The sequence below is a fragment of the Protopterus annectens genome, chromosome 9.part0 (genome assembly GCF_019279795.1).
Source record: "Protopterus annectens isolate FY-2018-M chromosome 9.part0, PAN1.0, whole genome shotgun sequence".
Lineage (NCBI taxonomy): Eukaryota > Metazoa > Chordata > Ceratodontiformes > Protopteridae > Protopterus > Protopterus annectens.
The window spans coordinates 274,537,859-274,561,068 of NC_056743.1; positions in this window are offsets into that span (position 1 = coordinate 274,537,859).

Genomic DNA, 23,210 nt, shown 5'->3' on the forward strand with positions numbered 1-23,210 from the left:
GGACAGCTTACCTAGTTTGGATTTGTTGAGGTTTGAGAGTACAGACGAGGCATATAAGAGAGTAGAGAGTAGGTGTGATCGGGCAGCTGCAGTCCTAGCCAGTGGGGTTAAAAATGTCTTGTTTCTATACAGTGATCCAAGCTTCTTATTGATGGTCTGTATGGTTTTGTTGACCTGTAGGTCAAATTTGAGATTATTGTCTATGATAATCCCTAGTAGTTTGGTGTGATTATCTGGGGAAATAGTGGTACCATTGTTAGATGTGACAGAGAATGAAAGTGTGGTGGATCTACTAGTGGGAGTAGAAGCTTAGTTTTATTGGGGTTCAGAAGTAGGCATTGATTGGTGAGCCAGTTCTCAATAGTGTTAAATGTATTTTGGGTTAAGATTTGCAAGTCGGATGGGGAGGTGGCTGAGCAGATGAGAGTGGAATCATCTGCATATTGGATGCAGGTGGTTTTAGGGATAGCAGTGTGGAGGTTGTTGATAAAAATAGAAAGTAGTGTACCTAGTATGGACCCTTGAGGGACACCAAGTGGAGAGTTTGCCCTGCCATAGTACTGCCTGCTGTCTACCAGTCAGGTAGGACTGGAACCACTGGATAGCAGGCATGTTGAGGGAAATAGATTTTATTGAAAAAATGAGAAGTTCATGGTTGACCATGTCAAAGGCTTTTGATAGGTCAAGAAAGAGGGCAGAGGTTAGCCTATTGTCATTCCTGTTTTGGTTTATGGCAGTAGTAAAGGAAAGGAGGGCTGAGGTGGTGCTGTGGTATGGCCTGAAGCCATGCTGGGAGTCTGATAGTAAGTTATTCTGTGTAAGGTATTGGATTAGTTGCTTGTGTACACATTTCTCCATTATTTTGGCTATTGGGGAAAGAATGGCAATAGGTCTATAGTTGGATATGTCTGTAGAGCTACCACCTTTATGGAGTGGGATGACGTGAGATATTTTCCAGAGGGAAGGGATAGCATTTTCGGATAAGGTTCTGTTGATAAGGATAGATATGGGATATGCAATGGCATCTGCAGCTATTTGCAGGTACATTGCAGGGAGGAGGTCAGCAGAGAGGGTGGTAGGTTTTAGATTTTTTAGAAGTGTTTTGATAAAACTAGTGGATATTGGTTGGAAGCTAAATTCTGGGTGATTATTAGGTAGATTAGGCATGTGGTTTAAGTTAGAGGGGGTTAGTTGATTTGCTAGGGATTGGATTGTTTCAGTGAAAAAGTTATTAAAGGCGCTAGCTATTGTCTCTTGGGAACTATGGGTGTGGTTAGCCGGGGTTGGGGTGGTGGAGTGACCTGGACAAAGTAGTTGATTTATGCCTGCCCAGAACTTTTGAGGGTTGTTGTGGTGTTTTTGTAGGAGATTTTGTTAGAAGCTTTTTTTATCCAGTAAAATAGATTTTTTTGTATCATTCCTGAGTTGACGATATTTTAGATGATCAAGTGGGGCTTTGGTTGTTCTCCAGCTGGCCCAGGCTCAGTTTCTAGTTTTGATTTTAGTTTTGGTATCTTTTGTGAGCCATGGTGCTGTATTTGATCTAGTTTTTATTGTACGTGCTGGAGCATGGGAATCAAGGATACTTAGGAATTTAGTGTTAAAGTGAGCTACAGCCTCTTCTAATTGTAGAATTTTTAGTTTTGACCAGTCAACTGTTTGTAGTTCGTTTAGGAATATTGCAGTGTCAAGGTTTTTCTGTTTCTCACCATTTTATGTTTGGTCTGGTGAGGGTTTCCTACCTTATGTTTTATGATATAGGTTAGAAAATAGTCACTAAGGTTGTCAGGAAGAGTGCCAGCAGTATACAGTTGGGGTTGGTTATTAACTAGGATCCAGTCCAGGATACTTTCCCTGTTGGTTGGTTTGTTTATCCTAGTGGGAGAGGTTATGGTCTGTTTAAACCCAGATAAGTTTATATCTCCAGCTGGCCCAGGCTCTGTTTCTAGTTTTGATTTTTGCTTTGGTATCATTTGTGAGCCATGGTGCTGTATTTGATCTAGTTTTTATTGTACGTGCTGGAGCATGGGAATCAAGGATGCTTAGGAATTTAGTGTTAAAGTGAGCTATGGCCTCCTCTAATGTTAGATTTTTTAGTTTTGACCAGTCAACTGCTTTTAATTCATTTTGAAATATAACAGCATCAAAGTTTTTCCTGTTTCTAAATGTTTTATATTTGGGCTGGTGAGGTTTCCTGCCTTATGTTTATGATATAGGTTAGACAATGGTCGCTGAGGTCATCAGGGAGAGTACCAGCTGTGTACAGTTGGGGTTGGTTATTAACTAGGATCCAGTCTAGAATACTTTCCTTGTTGGTTGGTTTGTTTATCCTAGTGGGAGAGGTTATGGTCTGTTTAAACCCAGATAAGTTTATATGAGTGAGGGGGGGGGGTCGGAGGAGCAGGGGTACCAGTCGGTGTTAAGATCACCAAGAACTATGGTTTCTTGGGGATAGGTAGTGGATAACCAGTAAAGGAGATCTTCTAGGGTATTTAGGTTGTTGCCTGGTGGTATGTATGCACAGACAATGTTCAAGTGTTTGTTTTGGTTAATTTGTAGCTTGGTTATGAGGAGTTCCGCGTTATTGAATTGGGAAGGTTGAATGGTATCTCTATTAATGGTTAGAGTATTTTTGTAAAGCACTGCTATCCCACCTCCTTTCCTTGTAGCACGGTCTAACCGGTGAATATTGTATCCTGGAGGTAGTATCTCATGGTCAGTAGTACTGGGTTTTAGCCAGGTTTCTGTAAGACACAATGTCTGGGGATTGGGTTGCTAGGAGGGCGTGTAGGTTGGGAATCTTATTGTTAATACTTCTAATATTTAGGTGAAATGCTAGGAGGGAACTAGTGGGAGTATTCATGGGTAGCTTGACTGTGGGGGTTGTGGTAGGGGAGTGGAGGTTATTGGGTGTGGGTGGGCCAGGGTTGGGATGAATGTCTCCATATGTTATAAAGTTATAGTGACAGGATATTCTGAGCTTTAGGAGTTTGTTTATAAGTTTTATATAGTCTTTGCCTTTAGGATTATTTTTGTGGCTGTAAAGGGGTGGTATTTTATAGAGGGTGGTATATTCGGTGTGCAGGGGAAGGTAAAGTGTTTGGTGTTATGTGTGAAGTCGTGGGTGTCTGACCATTTGGGTAGTGAATACCATGGTCAAGTCTTTGTTCATAGGCAGTGAGATACTAAAACAGAAACAGTATAAGCATTTGGGTAATTAGTGTTTTTTTTGCTTGTTTGCATTTTGATAGGAGGCGAGACAAATTTGATGGCTGACTGTGCTAACGGTATGGAAGAATGAGAGAGAAGGAAGGGGGCAGGGTTGCTCAGTGATGTGTGAGGTGCTGATTGCTACTTAGCAGGAGGGGAGTGGCAAAGTCTGGTTTAAATTTAGCGCTAGTGGGGGTGGGTGAGATTTGGGAGCAGGGAGGGGTGCGGAGCGAGCCAAGCACAGCGAGGGTGAGTGGAGTGGGGCTAACACTGACTCTGAGAGTTACCTTGGGCTTTTGGTTTGGTTTGTATGAATGTATGTAAGCAGTGTTGTTGGATGTACTTTAATTTGTTTTATTCTTTTTTAATTTTACACCAATTTTCAGGCTAAGTTTAATTGTATCCTAAGGGTAAACTAGCAAGTGTAGTCAATAAGGAGGGAGTGAAATTACTTTATCAAATTAAAAAGTAAATGCTTGGGACTGGAACACTGTGTGAGTGTAAGGCTGATATCAAAGTAGTATAGCCCAATCTAGTGGCAACTGGCTAGATCCCTTCACTGTTGTTGTGCATACACCATTAAGCCTCAACAGTTTACAAAAACTAAATTGTAGTTCACCTATTACAATTGAAAAGCTGGAGAGAGTCAGGTTCTTGCTTCCCAGAGGTTTTACTTAGTTAAGATAGCCAGCTTCAGTGGAGAAGGTAGAAATTGCTTTATGCAGTGAATCCCAGGTGCGGGGGGGGGGGGGGGTGTCACTCAGGAAAGAAACCCATGCAAACTATTACAATTGAAAAGCTGGAGGGAGTCAGGTTCTTGCTTCCCAGAGGTTTTACTTAGTTAAGATAGCCAGCTTCAGTGGAGAAGGTACAAATTGCTTTATGCAGTGAATCACAGGTGTGGGGGGGGGGGGGGGTCATGCAGGAAAGAAACCCATGCAAATTACTGTGCAGGCACAACAACAGAGGGGTAGGGAAGGTACAACATCTACAGGATGAAAAATCTATTGCTGCAATGTGTGTATTTTCTGCATTGGGTAACCTAATTTTATTGTTGATCCTACATTATTATGCCTCATTCTTTGTGAATTGTGTATGTTAGGTTTTCCAACTACCATGTCTTCATCTGCATAAAAGCCAATTACCTTGGCCCACTCATCTAATCAAGTCAAACTATTTTGTAAGCCTGCTGGAGCTTTTTGCCCAGGGCCTCCATGAAAAGGGGCACCTTCTTGCCTATTTAGAATTTCCTGGTAAACAAATACAATAAATATGCTGTGTAAAATTGAAACTATAGAAAGAGCAAGTTGCACCTTTTGTCAGCAAAGGATTAACATTCCTATACAGTAAGCTATAAAGGTGCATTAAAATTCTGTGTTGATTAACTGCAACAAAAAAAAAAACAGTCAGCAATAATATTTACACATTCAATATTATAACAGAATATTTGAAAAGCTTTCTCAGATATGAATATTCGGCCAGCTGCAGTTGTGCACTTTCCTTCATTGGGGATAGCAATAGAAACCATTAGAGAAGTACTTGCTGTAGCTAGAACAGCTGACCCCCCCCCCCCCCATGCACCTCTGGCAGCCTTTGTCTGCATTGTTCACACAGAATTATGACAGTGCTTTTTTTGGGGCGGGGGAGTTTATGCAGATCAGTATTCTACTTGGGTTCTCTGGGTTACTGGGAAAGGGAAGATATAGAAACAGTGTTTGGACTGCAAGAACACAGACCTCACAGACAAAAGTTGAAATCCCTTCAAGGAAACTGTATGGTCCAACACTGGCAGGATTTTCTGCCCTGACTACACAGTGGTAAAGCCTTCCTTTAACAAGAACTGTAGCTCTTCCAGATCTCTAAGCAGAGTAACAACTATCCTAGCCATCCCCTTCATACATGGCCTCACATTGCAGATTTCAGGGCATCTCACCTATCCGGCTCTCCAGGTACTAAACTAGCAGACAGAGCTGTCCTACATCCTCATAGAGGTGTTATACTGTCAGGTCAGCATTGGCAGTCACCTCCTGGTGCGCACAACCCCCTTGACCTTATTTTACATCTCTTGCTGCTTAACATACTTCATGTTCTTTTGTCTGAAATACAAAAGCTAGTAAACCACAAATGGAGAATACCACATCCTGCACACACAGATGAAATCGCAAGTACCCAACTCCTACACAAAAGGTCAGCAGCAATCCTAGCTATTCTCAGCATGCATATACGCACCTGTATATTCATGTCTACATGACAAGAAACTCAGCAGTCCAAGTCGGAAGAACATCCCTTGCTGTAAAATGTTAGTAAGTATGCAGAAACATGCATATGTGCATGACCATGGCCATTACAAGACAATGTATTATACACCTCATAAGCAAGAATATTAACCTAAGTAAAATAAAGGTAAATGAAAATACATCCCAGAGTGCCTCAGGAAATGTCAACATGCATATTATGATAGAACTGTTTATATATTTTTGCAGTTCAGCAGAATAAATGTGCACAATAAAATATTTAAAGTTTTTATGGCTGCAGTATGTATGATGTGCACATGTATACAACATGCAACACGTTTTGTCCACAGAAACAATGGTGAAACTAATGCATATTAGTAACATGCAAGGAAAATGATATATGGAATGGTATTACAGCAGAAAGTTGCTATATTGTGTTTATTTATAACCCCTCCATTTATGTATGTGGTCCATTACAGACTTATCCAAGGCATGTTATGGAAAGGTACCAACTAAATTATGTTAATACATATGGATAGTCGAGATGTGGGGCATATAAGCACAGGCTAGAATTACATGTCTGATACTCACATATGCCATCTGTTTTGAGACACATTGAATAGGTACTGTGAGAACTTGCAGGATAACAAGGCATGCTATCACAGAATATAGTCTGTACATTGTGTGATGTCTGGAACAGGTAACAGAGCATGTATATGCAGAGTAATGGTTTATTTTTGTAAACGTGACTGTGCATCTTCTCAAGATATGTGAACATGGTTCTGCAGTGTAAATCTAAAACTTGGTTTCACACACTGTAAATGTTCAGTGTTTCTTGCAGATATGAGTGCCCCTGCACTCCCGTGGGTAAACATATTCTAACTCTGAAATCACATAACTCAGAGATAAAAGTGTGCTTTTGGAGTTCTTTAATATGTGTGCACTTTTCATTTCAGTCAGTGCAGCTGAGATTCCTTATGGGAAGGAAATGCAGTATTTTATTTATTTTAACTTTATTGACTGGGTTAGTACCTCTATGCTAGTAGCCTCTATTTAGGGGATACTAGTCCCTGTTGATACATATTGCTATGCCAGCAGGGGAAAGCTATGGCAGTCTTCCCATTGAAATGATAAACTATTAGAAACACACTATGATGAATAATGCACATCTGAGCATTTTCAAACAACTCCCAGCTCTGTGGTACAGAGCTGGGATAAAACCTTGACTACAACCCAGACATCTGAAATTCAAATATTGACTCAGGAGTTGGAAGAACTGGGTAAACGTGATGTAGGAATGAGTGGCAAACATCCCTCTCAATTTCTTAATGTCTAAAATAAGGGGACAAAGGCCTAAAAATAGGGACAAATTTTAAATACTGCTCTCAAACTTAGAAAGTTGGTAGAACAGGATTTGTGTTAGCATGCATTTTTCTGAGGGATATGATGTCTGAAATTCAAATGTATGTAATTTAGTGACTTCAATCCTCAGTGATTTGCCAGAAAACCACAAATTGTATGAGGAAAAGATCAAAAATGAGGCAAAAATCTTGATCATGATCCAGCTGGCTGTTTTGTAACATGCAAGTAGACACCTGGAGACAAGGAAGTTGCAACTACTAAATAGGGATATGAGCCTGGCTTACCAAGCTAGTGACTATAGTCCTCAGTGTGTGGGTGTATACTTTCACACCCATGGTGAGGGTGTAATGTCTGCCAGAGTTAAGGACTAAAAGAAAATCCCACACTGCTCACATTATCAGATACAAGAGATGGCGCAAAGCATCTTCATGGCTGCCCAGATAGCCTCCTGTTGTCATCTCTTGCTACCATACCAGTAACTACCTGAATTAGGCAGTATTGAATGAGCTCAACATTAGTAAGAAAGGGTAAGGAGTTGATGGTCAAAAGGTATTGATGTAAAGCACCTAGTAAAAAATATACACAAGCAGGTCTATATCACATAGTCAAAGTCTCATAACTTCAAACACGTAATGTTTGAACCATTATGTTTGAAGTTACAAAGCTTCGACTATGGATAAAAAAAATGGAAAACAAAATAAACTGTTTTAAGAAGGGGTCAAGCCCCCCTGCGACCCCCCCCCACACCCCCTGCTACTTAAATATACCAACTCCGAGATCACACCCCATTGAATAAAATGGAAACCTACGCTTATGGAGATTTCTATTCAAACGCTCAAACTTTTACATATTCGAACTTATGGTCTCGGCCATATGAGGTTCAAACTTGTAAAAGTTGGACTACATGATAGGAACCCTACACAAACTATAGAAATATGCATTACATTCACAGAATATGTAATATGTATACAGGTATGTGATAACCTATAGAACAGCTGTGTGTTTAAAGACATAATACTGAATGCAAAATCATGAAATGTCAAAATGCTGAGAGTTTATAATGATGAACTCAAATACCTATTAATAGTATAAATGTGTTACATACATACACTGCACCAAAACACAGCCACTCAAATTATATCACCAACCTGTTAGTGAAACAGAAACAAGTGCCAATATGGGTCCTGTTGGGGGGAGGGCAAGTCCAGCTCTCTACACATGTAGCAGACTAGTTATTTTGATTAACGTTTTAATAATTCAGCATTGTAGTCATGAGGGGAATTATTTCTTGAAGAATGATGCATAGCTTTAAAAGAAAAAACAATTGTCTTTAACAATTGGCTAAATAGATTGTGTCATTCCAGGGTGATCCAATATGTGTCAGCATAGGATATGACGTGTTTGGCAATCTTACTTGCTTTGCAAAGGATGGCCTGCATATCTCACTGCAAGGCTTCTTCATTCTGGTTAAAAGACTTTGCAACCCCCATAGTGCCTTTTTTAGACAAGGTTCAGCTAATTGACATCCTAGTATAACTAATACATCAGATCTGAAACAAGATCACATTATAGTTGCTCTGCTCAATGCCAAAAGTCCCAACAAACTGCTCAACCCCGAAGCTTCCCTGCATTTGCAGTATAACCATAGCTGTGTAATTACTGAAATTTAGTTTAAATTTCAAAGATGCTACCTCCATACCTAGGCTTTGTGTCTACCATACCTTCTAACCTGATGGCAACTGTGGTGGTGCCTCCATATTTGGTAGGGACCAATTTCACCTCCAGACAGATACCCAGAGACACCACAAATGGAACTCATTGAGCTCCAAACCACACCAAACAGGGCTGACAATCACTTTAAATCCTGTTACAGTACACCCCCAATAACCTCTAAAAATCATGTAAGGTTCCTAAATGTACTTTAACTCCCAATAAACAAGGATTCAGTTTTTTTGTGAAACTGATTATGCCTCTGCAAAACTTATACTTCTAATGCCAGATAAGCTTCAAAGTACTTTGATTTAATAAACATCCCCACCCCAATCACTACCATCACCACATTGTTAAAAGCAGTGCAGGGCATAATATTCTTGACATGGTCCTTACAAATATAGCTTCTTCATTATACTGTTGACCTGGTGTCTCTTCCCCCAGTTATGTCAAATGACAAAGATCACCAACGGTTCTGGTAAATCTGCCTCACATTCAGGAACCCTGCGTATCACAAATGAGCCACAGGATGAAAAAGTACAAAAAACACGAGAGATGCAAGGAGATTGCTCTCTCCAGTGCTATGGTAGAGGACTAATTTCACTTAAACATAATATTAAGCAACAGTAATTAACAGTCCAACAATTCAGATCTTAATTCTTCTTCTTTGAGGATGTAGAATACACTGAAACAGGCTTAGTCACCAGAATAACTCAGCTTTACTTCATAAGTGCTTTCATCCACCCACTGAACTTCAGACCATTTTTTCAATAACCACTTTAACCCATGGAAATCTAATATATACATAAAAAAGACAAAAGATCATAAATCATGATCGACAACCTCATACATAGTAATGAGCCTAGTCTACATCTAAAATCTAGCCTGATGTAACACAAGTTCACATACCTATAAACATATTCTATGAACGTAATGTATATTGCTGTAGTTTCAGTGTATAATAAAATAAAGTTCAAATAAGTTAAAGTGCAGAACTATGTTCTACTCAGAAAACTTAGAGGCACCATGACTTTTTCGTAAAATGAGCCCTTTCATTCTTAATTCATACACCAAAAACTTCACCTGTTAGCTTAGAAGCTAACTTGGATTTATCTACTCATTATGTCCTCTAGGAGTTTGTGTTGATAACTTAGACTCGCATCCGCAGTTTCTGATATATGTGGACTGTTGGAAAACTTTAAATCAAGACATTCAGCAGCCCCAGCATCCTCTGGTTCATCATTCTCCAGCACACTTCCTGAGATTTTGTTCCTATCCATGGATCCCCAGTGGAAAGAAGTGAGAACCATCAATGCATGCAGAGTACAGGACCACATTTTCCAGGTATTAAATTTATTAGACTTTGTCATTCAGAAAGTTAAGAATTCCTGTTCAGGCCTAAAGGGAGATAACTCACTGCAGGAAAACTTTGACACTTTAGGTAGTTCAATTAACTCCTACCACAGCAAAAGACTGTGAATGTGTCATTTATCAACTGGAAGAATTAGTCACTAAATATAAAACCTGGCAATATGAAATTTTCTGTTTAAAGGAGAGCATTTAGCTCAACATAGTACCTTTTGGTTTGAGATTGTTTAAATGTCCAAATAGCCTATAACAGTAAGTTACTCCAGGATTTTCTGAAAATGTTCAATGAATGTGGTTTATCACTGCTTAAGTTACTGGCTGGTGACTATCAGAATAAATTGAGTAACACTGAAACAGGCATTCTCCAAGCAGATGAAAACATAAAAAAATACAACCACTGTTTCCAGTTTGTTAACCTGTACACAGGCGTTTCAGCCAAAGTTAACAGGTTAATTGGGACCATTATAAACAGGAAACAAAAGAAAATCGGCAGAGATTTAAATGCATGCAAAAATGTTACTGCTTACCCTTTGAGAAGTTTTTAGGCTAACACACAAGTGGTTAGCTTAGGAAGGAATGCTGTGACATCACCTACAGGAGGGGCTGAAGTCATAAATTTCCTACTTCTGTGGATAACCCTCCAAATTTAGACAATAACCATCTCAACCTGCCCCCTATCCAATCTCCACCCCCTTTTATAGTACCTGCACCAGTGAGGAGGAACATTCTGAAATGAAACAAGGGGTAATAAGTATGGTGGGGAAAAGGCAAAAAAAAAAAAAAAAAAAAACAGATAAAAAATTAGTCCATGGAACTGTGATACTGAATTTGAGTAAAACACCCCTATCATTAGCGGACCGGAGTTCCGCTGTGGTGACCCCTAACTGGGAAAAGCCGAAAGATACAACAACCCCTAAATGAACAGCATATTTTAGTACTACCAAAAGGGTTCTTTTTCATTCTGGCACAGCCAGTAAATCTCACTAGAGTACTTGTTCACTTAAATTTGTATGTATGGAATTTGAACTTGCATCTTTACATGATGTCTCTCAGTTCACTTAAAGAAGAGTCGCCTAACAAAGAGAAGTACCTGTAATCCATCTTTACATGGTACCTTGCAAGTTTTCCATGATTACTGTGAAGAAGAGCTTAGGAACAGATCAATGATCATACTGAGGAAATACAACCTCCTGTTCAAAGAAAGAATTGCTCTCAAGGAATTATGCAAAAACAAGGATGTGAAGATCATGAAAGCTGACAAGCAGGGTATGGTTGTGGTCATTGTTAGTGACAAGTACCACTCAGCTATTTTCAATTTCTTAATAGGTTACAAGATGATAGTTTATGAAGAAACCACGGTGGGCAATATCAGGAAATACTTTTCCACTATAGATGGGTATCTTATCAATTCTATTTACCCAAGGCAATACTGATTATGAGATTTTCATATTTTGGCAAGTTCAGCTACTTAAAATGGTGAGGATTTTTGGAATATCTAAAGTACACAACAATCATTTCAATCCTACACTTCGACCAGTAGTGGTAGCTGACAATTATAAAACTGAACCAATTTCTGTTTACCTTGACCATATCCTCAACCCTATTGTGCAAAAAACTAAATTTTATATCAGATACTTGTGGCATCTACCGGAGCTACTGAAGGAGATCCAGATACCTACAAGTGAACTTAAGTTTGGATCAATGGATGTTGTCTCCCTTTACACCAGCACTGATCAGTAGACAGGCATTGAGTTGGTTCAGAAGTATTTAATAAGGTTCAATGATTTCAATAACACCTTGATAAACACTGTTTTTGCTGGAAATTGTCCTGGACAATAACTTTTTACTTTTACAGGAAAACAGTACAAACAGAAGTCTGTGGTGGCAATGGGGGCCAGAGTAGCCCCTGTTTTTGCCAACATTGTCATGTCATGGTGGAAACAGGAATACCTTAAACCTCACCAATTGTATCAGAAGGTGGATTTCTATAAAAGGTTTATTGATGACCTGTTTATTATGTGGAAATGGTCCAAAGATAAATTCAACAAACTACTTGAATGGTTTATTTGAGCACCTCTTTTTTAACGTTCACTAATAGTGATTTGGGATGTCCATTAATTTTTTTGTACATCAATGTTACTTTCAATGTATGTGTTGGTTGAATCAAGAGTAAGATATACAGGAAGGAAACCTTTGTGAACAACTATTTACATAGACACAGTCAGCACCCACATCACACGAAGAAGGGAGTGGTGAAGGGACAATTCATACTGCTCAGCAGATTAACGAGCAATGATAAAGTTTTCAAGGAAGAAGCAGAAATGTTAAAGCAGTTCTTCATACCCAGGGGCTATGAATCTAATTGGCAAGGCACCATCATTGGTGAAAGGAATTTTATACAGACTGGGAAAACTAAACCAGTCCTTGGAAAGGACCACAACAGTTGCTTGTTGGCCACTGAGGAGATAAACATGCCCCAGACTAGCCTTCTGATTGGCCTTAGGAGAGGCTTTCCACTCCCCATCACCATTGACATGACTATCAGAGATATCCTCTAGAATAACTGGAATATAAGTGTAGGTACTGTGGAAGTTACAAGAATTTTAGGAGAACACCTGATGTTCACCTACAAAAGGATGAATTCAATCAGATCCATTCTAGAAAAACAGAATGGACTGAAAAGAATCAGAGATGGTAACTTTGGGACTATGAAATGTGGCAATTGCAAGTAATGCTGCTTTATTTGGAAAATGACAAGTATTTTCATTAGTCATTTAAATATGAATATTTTTGCATACAAAATGTACAGTTGTGTTTTGAAGGGGATTGTTTACTTAGCTCACTGAGATTCATGCACCTGCTTTTATGCTGGAAAGACTATTGGGAAGCTGTGTTGTAAAATTTATGAACATTCATTACAAGAAAAGGGGACACTAGTAATGCTTTACTGTGTGAGAATTATAAAAAATCCAGTTCTTTGTGCTAGATTCTGTGGAAATGATTGACTTCTCTGGCAACTATAACGTTCTTTTAGAATACAGAGAGTCAGAATGGCAAATCAGACTGAATTCAGATAAATATCCTGGTTTAAATGAAACTGTTAATGTAAAACGCTTTTCACTAGCACAAATAATTTAAATAGGATTGTGGAAAACTACAAGTTTGTTTTACATTCAATATTTTGATTTATATTGACATGTCACTTCTAAAAATGGGGAAAAGGGGATTGGATCGTTTTATTATGTGGTCTCTTGGGCACCATTTCTAAACCTGATATGCGTTGCATTACATTTATCTGATAAAGTTCTTGGTGTATGAATAAAGAACGAAAACACTCATTTTAGGAACAGGTCATGGTGATGCCTTAAGTTTGTTGAGTAGAATGTTATAGTTTTTTTGGTTTGTTTGTTCGATGATACTTTGGTGTTTTTGATGTGTAGAATGAGTAATTAGCTCCTAGTCTCTCTACAGACAGGGACAAGGTGTCATAGAACTCCATTCACTAAAGGCTGTTTAGCACCAAGATGACAAGATCCTTACCAAAGGAGTGATAAACTAAAAAAAAAAAAAAGAATCAGAAAGCTGAAGTGTAGAAGGGTATGTATGAAGAAAACACTCACTATAGTAACCTTGGAAAAGATGCAAAATACAGAAAAATTGCTGACAAAATCACACTCAAAATAAAAACTATAATAATAATTGTATTAAAATCAAAAAAAAAAAAGAAAAGTGCTCTCAGCCATAGGGCTTCATCAGATCAATGCTCAAAGTGAGCAACCATAAAAACAATCATACTAAAAATAGGGGGAGAGGGACACAATCCATAAAATACATGGAAAAATTGCAAGTGACAACTTGTATATGTTGTAGCAGAACAAAGGACTGGATGGTATAGGATATTTAATGTATAAGAATGTCATATAATAGCAAAATGAAATATTGGTGGGACCGTTTACTGAATGGCTAAATTACTAAATTTGTTATACAAATATGTATGTTATTAGGTTTATATAAAAAACAAAGGAGAGAAGAATGAAAAACAGGAGACCCATGATGTTGAACAGTATACCGATTATAAATTATTTATGAAAATTATGCAAAAAAGACTAGAACATAAATAATGAGTGTATAATAGAAGAAGGCATTTATGGGGTTAAAGGAAAAGGAAACCAAGAATTATTAACGATAATTAGGGAAATGGTAGATGGTATCAAAAAAAAGAACAAAAGGAAGCAAAAATAATGGTGGTTAATGCAAAGCATTTGATTTAATACAGTATGAAATATGTCAAACTGAAGGATATAATTTTATCGCACAAAAAAGCATGCAAGCTAGTGTATTAAAATGCTAATATGAAGATACTGTTTGTAATGGTCATGAACTGTGTACTAAAAGAAATAAATGAAGAAATAGAAAAGGTTAAATGTGCACATAAAATAAGCATTTCATACCCAGTCAATATGTCATATGCAGATGATATAACTTAAAGAGGTTATAATATATGTACATAAAATTGCAAGAAGTTGGATTATCAATGAATAGAAAAAAAATGCAAAGTTTTTGAAGATGATGAACAGCTGGAAGGAATACAATTTAGAAACAAGACATCAATATTAGGAATTACATTTGGAGAATATACCATAATAAATGATGGGAGAACATTTTGAAAGAATTAAAAGGACTCAGCCTTATGTAGAAAAGATGCAGATTATCTTGTAAGAAAAAGGGGACATTTAATTAGTTTCATAGTTTCATAGTATAGTACTAGGCTATCTGCCCTGGGGCATTTGTAAGCCTAGCCATAGTGATGTGGCTTTTGCCACCCCATGAAATGGTACAAAAAATGTACAGAATAAATTTAGAATACTGTGCCTCTGTCTAGTAGTGACACAATGAAGGTCCCCTTATATAATAGAATTAGTTTACCGTGCCCCTGCCTAGCAGTGACACAGATGTGACCCCTGGGGTAAACTTACGATCTCCCATCCACTCATCAAGATTTCTCTTGAAGAGAGTCAGTGAGGGGCTCTGCCTAATACAAACTGGGATCTTGTTCCAAAGCATGGGAAGCCTCTGGGTTATGAATCTATCCCTCCAGCATGTCCTATTCATACTTGTGCCGAGGTTTAAGTCTTTAGCTCTCGTGGTCTTGATGGATTTGGATTTTTTGAGGTGGAGCATGTCCATCAGATCCTGATTGGACATGGCCTTGTATGTCAGGCAGAGATCACCTCTGGGCAGGCAGTATGCTACTGAATAGAGCTGAAGTTTCTTTAGTCTGGCAGAATAAGACATATGTTGGAGACCCTTGATCCTCTTGGTGAGGTACTTTTGTGGTCTCTCCAGCTGTTGCAAATGCCGGGTGAGGTACATACCAAATGGGGCATTGTACTCAATCATGGGTCTGATGAGGGAGGAATATAGGGGTACAATGACATCCTTGGATCTGGATGTGAATCCCTTCATGATGAGGTGTGCAAGGTAGAATGTTTTTCTAACCACTTTGGCAACGTGGGTGTCAAATGAGAGGTCGCTGTCGACTTGGGTCCCTAGGTCTCTGATTAATTTTTCCATACTCAGTGGGTTGCTGTCTATGTGATAATTTGTGGGTACTTTGTTTTTCCCAAAGGGGATGACTATACATTTTTTGGCATTTAGTTTAAGGCCGTGACTCCGGCACCAGTTGTCCGTTTCTGTGAGGCCTTTTTGTAGGATGTGTGTGTCTGCTGGTGTATCGACTATGGCGCCTAGTTTTCAGTCATCTGCAAACTTTGCCAGCCACAGCCCTCCCATGTTTGCTTTAACATCTGAGAAATAAATGCCGAACAAGAGGGGTCCCAGGACAGATCCCTGTGGGACACCATTTGTGACTGGCTTTGAGTCTGACATTGCTCCAGCGATTTTAACTTTATGGGTTCTGTCCTTTAGCCAGTTTGTAACCCATCTAGTGACCTAAGGGTTTACTTTTAAGCTGTTGAGCTTATCTATGATGCCTGAGTGGGGTATTGTGTCGAAGGCCTTAGCCAAGTCCAGGTATGCTGTATGGACTGCTTTGCCCTCATCAATGGCTCTAGTGACTGTTTCGAAAAAGTCAACCAGGTTTAAAAGGCAGGATCTGCCCTTTACAAAGCCGAACTGGGTAGGGTCAAGTGTCTATAGGTCCCCTATGTCTCTGTTTATGAGTTCCATAATGATTCTTTCCATAGCTTTGCAGACCAGGCTGGTTAAGCTTATGGGGCGGTAGTTTCCAGGGTCTGTAGAGGCACCCCCCTTGTGGAGTGGGACCACTGTTGCTGTACACCAGTGTTCAGGTACATATCCCGAAGTAAGGCTAAGGTTAAATAGCATTTTTATGTGTGGGTTTAGCTCCTCTTGGAGTTCACGTATCACGCAACCCGGGATACTGTCAGGTCCCATTGATGCTGTGTTTTTTGCTTTGTTTAGGGCGGTTCTCACTTGGACATCTGAGATGACAGGGAGATTACATTCAGCTGGGATAAGTATTTCTTCTTTTGGGGGTGAGGGAGGGGAGAAATTTGCCCTGAACCTGTCAGCCAGAATGTTGGCAATATCTGTGGGTTCAGTGTATTTTTTGTTGTTGTGAACCAACTCTGAGCATATCTGAGGGTTTCCGTCCAGGTTTCTAACATAGCTGAAGAAGGCTTTGTGGTTATCTTTAGTGTCCTTGGCGATTTTTCTCTCAGAGTTGGCCTTGGATGAGAGAACGTAGTTTTCTGCTAATGTTGATCAGAGTTGCCTTCCTTTCATGGGATTTTGCTCTGACGTGCAGTAGCTTCCTTCTTTTGTTATACAATTTGTTTATGGCTGAGGTCCACCAGACAGGATGCTTACCTTTGGTGGAGAGGGACTTGGATTTATTTGGGATTGCATGATCCATGCATTCTTGGAGATGTCCATAGAAAGCATTTGTGAAGGATTCATTGTGGGATGTGGTATCCACTGGCACAGTGGGCTTAAAGTATACCATCTCAGTCTTAAGAAGAGTGAAGTCTGCTTTTGAGAAGTTTTTCACTGCGGTCTTTTGTGCTGGGGGTGGAGGTGGGATATGAATATCCAGGGTGATTAGTTTGTGGTCAGATCTCACTAGTGAGGGGTATACTTCCGGTGTGGAGCATTTTGTCCCCATGTTTGTGATGATCAGGTCTAGTATATTATCTCCCCTAGTGGGAGAGGTGACTAGTTGTTCCAGTGCATTTGAATTTATGAATTCCAGGAACCTTTGAGCTAGGGTATTAGGGCTAGAATAATGTACCCAATCTATGTTTGGGTAGTTGAAGTCTCCCAGTATGATGGTATTTTGTGATACATTCATATCCTCCAATGTCTTCAGGAAGGCTGAGTGGGGTTCTTGAGATTGGGAGGGTGGTCTGTAACATGCTACCAGTTGTATAGCAGTTTTGCCTATGGTTAGTTGCACCTGTATGGTCTCTGATGCTTCATGTGTTGCTACTAACCTGGAGGTGTGGGTGTCCTTGATGAATATGGACACTCCCCCTCCCTTTGTGGTTCGGCCCAGGTTTTGGGGCCGAAAAGCATGATACGAGGTATAGCCTGGTAGTGCTGGGGTGCTCTCAGGAGCCTTGAACCAGGTTTCAGTTACTGCACAGACGTCGATGTTCTCCATGCTGAGGAGTGCATCAAGTGCTTGCATCTTGAGATTTAGACTTCTGGTGTTGAGCAGCATTACCCTTAGTTTTTTTCCATTTTTGTTTTCTAAGGAGGTGGGTTTGTCTTTTGAGCCTTGCCTAAAAAAGGCACTATGGGGGTGGCAAGAGCCTTAGTCAATATCCGGAAGCCCAGTGGTGACAGGTGTAAGCCATCCCTTGCGAAGCAGCATGGCTTGTCCAACATGTCATCCCAGCAGACAGATATTGGATCCCCTTAGAATGACACCTTGAGCCAATTGTTAAAGCTGATCATCTTGTCTTTGTATTGTGGTATCATTCTTGGTGAGGGCAAGATGCTGCTCAGGGTCAGGGTCATACCAGCCTGGGCTACATAATCGGAGAGCTCCTCTATGTCTCTTTTCATGTAGTCCAGGGAGGTACGTCTCAGGTCATTCACACCAGCATGGACAATGACGGAGTCATATTTGTACTTGCTTTGGAGTGACTTGAGTGCGTGTGTTATGTGGCGGATCCTAGCTCCCGATAGACAGCTCACAGTCACCCTCTCCTTGTTCAGCCTGGTCAGCGGGACATCAGTGTGTCTGACTATAGAATCATCTATTGCTAGTGTATCAGGAAAGGTGTTTGGCCTTAAGGGCTGTGATTGGTTGACACACTGATTTATTGAAGTATGTGTTGCATGTGTTTTGTTTTGAGGTGGTGGATTTTTGGATGTCTGCTTTGGGAGCCTCTGTTGTTTTGGTAAGTTTTTTATTAGAGCCTCCGAGTATGTCTTTGTGTTTTTATGTGTTTGGTTTACAGTTGTGGTAGGTCAATGTGGGACTCGGATTGTTGTGTGTGTGGTTACCATCTCCTCCTATCTGGTCATGCCAGCCCTGAGTTGAGAGAGTTCAGCCTCCAGTTTGGCTATATAGTTGCATCTCTCACATGTATTTGTGTTTGTTGGGAGGAGGAGAGGGTTGTCTGTGTACATGAGACAATTGTAGCATTGTCTCAAGATACCCAGACTGACCAGCTGAACTGGAGAGGACGCCAGTAATCTACCACTCGACATGCTAGAACAGTATAAGGGAGTGCTGTACCTTTAAGGGAAGTGGATATTCACAGGGGTGGTAAGTAGATGTAGTGCTTTATTTAGTACGAGAGTGCTTACTTAGTAGAGAAGTATTGAGAACAAGTGCTAGGCTTATAGTATAGTGAGTAGTCTGTTTATACTAAGAGTAGAGCTTCCTTAAGGGAAAATTTGAAGAGCAGACCTGGCGGAACCAGAAGAAGTTTAACCAGTGCTGCGCTATGTGCACAACCGCGCAAAGCCGTGCAAACGCAGATTTTAAACAGTGAACTACAAAAGAGCTAGAAATGGTCCAAAACAACCAATTACTACAGCTTCTTGTGCTGAGGTCACTTCCTACAGGGACAGGTAGGCTGCTCAAGGCTCCCCACTCCCACTGGTGAGCAAAGAAACTTCCTTCTATCCAAGTAAGGTAATGGACAGCACAGGAACTACACCACAGCCCAGAATACAGCAATGCCTGTAAACTGGTCTAAACTAGTACAGGAGAGGCAGGAAAACAAGGAATGTTTTTTTTGTTTTTTTGATAGAAACACACAGAAAATGCAGAAACAGTGATAAATCAGTTACACAGGCTAGCACACTTTAGTGGGCAGCCTCCACAGTTAAATTAAACAAACAAACAAACAAACTTTCGATCAAATTCGACTAAAATGTAACTTTAAGTGCAGATTTTAAAATAATGCAGCAAACAGTTAAAAAACAGTTCAAGCTAGTTCAGGGTAAGCTACAGAAGCTATTCCAAGTGAAAAAAAGCAAATATACTTAAATCCAGAAAGTAGTCGCTTTTCTGAGTTCCCTGCTGCTAGGACCACTCTGCAGGACCACGGGGAGCTTGTCTCAGCAGTATAGCCAGAAAAAAATGCCCAGAGGCGGATTTTAAACAGTGAACTACAAAAGAGATAGAAATGGTCCAAAACAACCAATTACTACAGCTTCTTGTGCTGAGGTCACTTCCTACAGGGACAGGTAGGCTGCTCAAGGCTCCCCACTCCCACTGGTAAGCAAAGAAACTTCCTTCTATCCAAGTAAGGTAATAGACAACACAGGAACTATACCACAGCCCAGAATACAGCAATGCCTGTAAACTGGTCTAAACTAGTCGAGGAGAGGCGGGAAAACAAATTAATATATTATGAAAGGAAAAATGTTCATATATATCTAGCATGTATAGGATACCAAGTTATTTGAAGAAGATTTTTTAATTAATTTTTAGATTTATGAGTATCTAGCTCAAATCCAGCTAAAAGAGGAGGGTTACACATGAAAAAGGAAGAATGGGACTAGGCTTATTAAATTCTATAGTATATGGAGCCTTATTAAATTTATATAAGGTGTTGAAATGGAGAAACAGGCAAGAAAATACATTGGTTGTAAAACTATTAAAACAAAAATATGAAAGAATGGTTCATACTGAAAAAGTGTGAAGTTAGAGAAAGATGTAAAGAAAAAATAAAAATACGAAAATTGAAAATTGAAAATTTAAGAGATGGAGGAAAATAAAAATATCTGGTATACAAAATAACAAAATTGCAATATAAATCCATGAAGAAATGTAACAGAAGCCACATTTATAAAATAAAGGAATACATAGGGCATGAAATTGGTTGAATGTCAAGATTTCCTACAGAAGTTGCAAATAAGTAAAATTCCAGCAAAAAAAAAAATGTTGTATAAGAGTAAGTCAAAGAACATGTTATTTTTGCAATGAATTAAAGACCATAGAACATGTTTACAGTGCAAAAGAGATGGAAAAATATGGGAAAATAATGGAGGAAAATATTAAGAAATACAAGATAAATATAGATATGACTCCATATTTTTATGAAAATTATACTAAGGGATATGTCAAAAATGTAGGAAAGAAATTGTTTATTGTATGGACAACATAGAATGAAAGATTAAATGAAATTTTATTCAGTGGAAATTGGGTAATACCAAATATGGTAAGGAAAATCAAATGGTGGTTGTGGATAGAGTGGGGTTGTATAGAAACAGGAAAATGCAATGGATAATGTAACAAAAAGAGGATTGTAATCAATATTTTGTAATTTTGTATTTAGTTGTACATGGCTGTATATATTAAATGATCCCCTACTTTTTTCAATAAGTTTATTTATTTATTTAATATTTGTTAACCTGGAAAGTCCGACTGGGAGAGAGCCTATTTTCAATGGAGGTGCAGGGAGAAATGCTCCAGAAGCATATCTGGAATGTAGGAGGAAGCTGGAGCACCTGGAGAAAATTCACACAAATGCAAGGCAGACATGCAGACTCCACTCAGAAGGCACTTCAGCAGAGAAAAGAAACAGAGAACCTCTTGCTCTGAGGCAACAACGCTAACTGCTGCACCACTGCACTTCGTGATCCATGGGTCTTTTTCAACCACCTGAGCTACAACTAACTTGAGAATATAGGGCCTTGGTTTAATGTTTCATCCAAAGGACAGCACACAGGATTGCAGTACCCCCCCTTATGCTGCCCTGCAGAGTCAGTAATTGATCTACCTGGTATGGGTATAGAATAGTCTTCTGCACCAAAGATGTGTGCTACCTGTTCTACTACTGATAAATATATTTATTTTCTGATTATAAATGTGTACACACATATATATATATATATATATATATATATATATATATATACATGTATACGCACACACACACACACACACATACATGCTATATAAATAAAAACAAAAGTATAACCAATAACAGAATGAAAATAATATAAAACAATAATCTTATGTTGAATTTTTGTAACTTACCAAGCAAAATGTTGTGGTCAATAGCTTCAAGGGCACAGGTCATGTCTACAAAAAATATTGGCTATAAGGAGATTGTCATTTAGGTTGTCATAGATAGCATCAGATTTTGTGTGTATAATGGTGGTTGTGTTAACACTTTCTGAAGCCATGTTACCTATCAGATAGAATCCCAAAGTTAAAGAAAGAGTTTAAGCAGCTGTTTATAAAGAACTTTTTGAAAAAAATTATGTAAGAAGGCAAATTAATGGGGATAAGTAGAATGTCTTTATGGGTCTGAGGCTGGTGTACTTTAGGCATGCTTCAGACCTGGTGGAAGAATTCCTCTGCTGTGGGGTTATACATATAAGTTAGGGGTTTTAGCTATTTTGTCTGCTGCATTCATAGGCAAGTTACGGTGGAGTGCAGTGAAGGCAGAGGTGGAGAGTTTTTAATAATCTTTCAAGTTTCCTTCTCAGAAACAGTTTACAGGAAGAAGGTGGCTGCATACAGTTCAAGAATCTACATTTGAGCTGGAGAGTTACTTTGAGTAGTTTGTTGATTAGAACTAGGGCTAGGGTTAAGAAATATGTTAGTGATTGTTTCAATTGAAGTTATAAAGTTTCTATAATCCACTTAGTGTTGGATATATGTCTTGAAAGCCAGATGCTTGAATCCTAGGCACTGCCATGGTACTCGGCAGACACGTTGGTAATCAACTGCTGTGCACTTCACACTCCCTGCTAGTTAACCAAATGCTTACATTCCAATTGACATACCACTGTGAACATACACTAGGTGGGGCCCTTTACTGCCACATATGTATTATATAGCACCTTATACTTTTATCAGTCTGGTGATATCACAGAAGCTATGCATGGGGTGGCAGGATATTCTCTTAACTGATGAACTCTATCTATGTTTGTCCACATGTATCAAGGGAATCTGTATTACTGAGACAGCACCAGTGTGGGTGAGGGAATAGGAGGAAATAAACAAGCTAGGTCTATGCAAATGACTTGAAATAGAAATGTGCACTATCCTGCAGTCAATGGCATAAAATACAGTGTCAAAACATGTACCGAGTATCCTGCAGCTGAAGGCCTATGATGATAATCCTTAGGTGTACCCCTTTTGTCTCAGACAGGTTCCTAAAGCTAATATAGTAAGATTGATACATCTCTTAGTGATTATTGGTAACAGAAGTCCACTCATTCCTCCCTATGGTTTGTGAGCCATACACACCAACCAACACCCATGTAACACCTTTGGTCATGCTGAAAGGGTCCATCAGCTGTAGGCTAATTGGTAGAATGTGATGAGCAGCCCAAACCATTTTCAGATGTGCACCAGTAGATATGTCATCCTACTGACTGAGGTCAGTATTTATGAACAACAAATGCTATAGTAAGTATACTTACAAATAAGATGCACAGCTTGCTATATACCTTCTGCCATTTACAACTACAAATTGTGATGGTCTTAACAAGCACATACTTACATTTCATTATGTCTTCATTTCTGTGTGCACTTTCATTTGCATGTCATTATATGGTTATTTTAATATATATATATATATATATATATATATATATATATATATATATAAAGATATAGATTTGTTTTCTCCACACAGTAGGCAGATTGGTGGTTCTGTCTTCTCCTAGGAGGTGTCTGCAGGCCTAACAATCTTCTGCTTTCTATTTACCTAGTATACTCTGGTTGGTAGCTGTTTAGGGTATTGCTATATGAGCCAGATTCAACTCTGGAGCGTGGATTGATGTATTCCCATCTTGTTTTACCCAGTGTTCAATGTTACCTGAAACTATGAATTGTAACATCCATGCAAGTAGACACTTCAC